General features: G+C 45.1%; 1 non-coding gene across 1 annotated transcript; it reads right to left on the bottom strand.

Annotated features, from left to right (window-relative positions):
- Positions 1-496: 496 nt before the first annotated feature.
- trnal-uag lies at positions 497-578 on the bottom strand. The gene has a single exon. It is a non-coding gene; the product is annotated as a tRNA-Leu (tRNA).
- Positions 579-1215: the final 637 nt, after the last annotated feature.

The raw sequence follows: 1215 nt of genomic DNA on the forward strand, positions 1-1215 counted from the left end.
CCGTTAATCGTCGGTCTTATGGCTTCAGTCCTCTTGTCGATTTCTCCAGTCTCACCATGAGTCTCTGGTGGGCGGGACTAAGACTCAAGGAAAAGACTCACGTCAAAGACCCAAGCCATACATTAGTGAAAGTGAGAAACAGCCCTGGAAGAGGCAAGGATCGAGGAAGGAAGCAGCTCCAGGAGGAGCTCGGACCAAGGAAACACCAGTCTATTCCTCGGTGGGTGGAGCTAAGACACAAGGAAACAGAGAAAGGAAGGATACCAAAATGTGACATGAGAAAGACCTATAGAATCAGGGGAATCTACTTTCCTGACCATTTGGTTTCATTGAGTGTTGTACAACACAGTGAACATACTGATGTAAGGATTCAACACAATCGGCAACAGACAACACCTTGCAAAATTGACTGCAGAAATCAAGGAAAACATAAACCCCGTTACAAGGGTAAGGATATAACTCAGATGGCAACAGACAACACCTTGCAGGTGACACATGGCAGTGGTGGGATTTGAACCCACGCCTCCTGAGAGACTGGAGCCTAAATCCAGCGCCTTAGACCACTCGGCCACACTACCCATAGAACTTACACCTCTAACGGGGACAATTCGATGCAAAGGATAAATTGTTACTGATACCCAAAAGGGACGACCTAGGGATAGATGGACTCTGTGGAAAACAGCAAAGTACAAATAGAGGAACTTCACGGACATTTAGCAGAGGATGGTTTCGATCCATCGACCTCTGGGTTATGGGCCCAGCACGCTTCCTCTGCGCCACTCTGCTGAGGATTATATGCTGTTTTTTTCATAGCATTATAGCTTTATGAACACATTTATTTCGCCTGAGCAGTTTTTTCTCAAAGTGAATAAACTTTTACTCTGAAAAATAAAACATTTGGTCCAAGTCTATATAGAGTCAAATTCACTCTGCTTGAAGAATGATTTTCCAATTCCTACTCCTCAAAAAGTGTTTTCTTTTAACTCTAAATAATGATTTATTTTATTGTTTGTTCTGAACTGACCCCCACGTACATCTCAGGCCTCATTGTTCCCTATACTCTGGCGCACTCGCTGAGGTCTGAGGGCCAGCTCCAGCTTATTGTCCCAAAAACTAGACCTAAAGCCGGGATGACCGGGCCTCTTCTGTTGTTGGCTCTTCCCCCCCACGTAAAGACAGCCCCTTCAGCTTTTTAAGTCGCGTTTAAGAGCACAC

This window comes from Cheilinus undulatus, linkage group 1 (assembly GCF_018320785.1).
Source record: "Cheilinus undulatus linkage group 1, ASM1832078v1, whole genome shotgun sequence".
In the NCBI taxonomy this organism is placed as follows: Eukaryota; Metazoa; Chordata; class Actinopteri; order Labriformes; family Labridae; genus Cheilinus; species Cheilinus undulatus.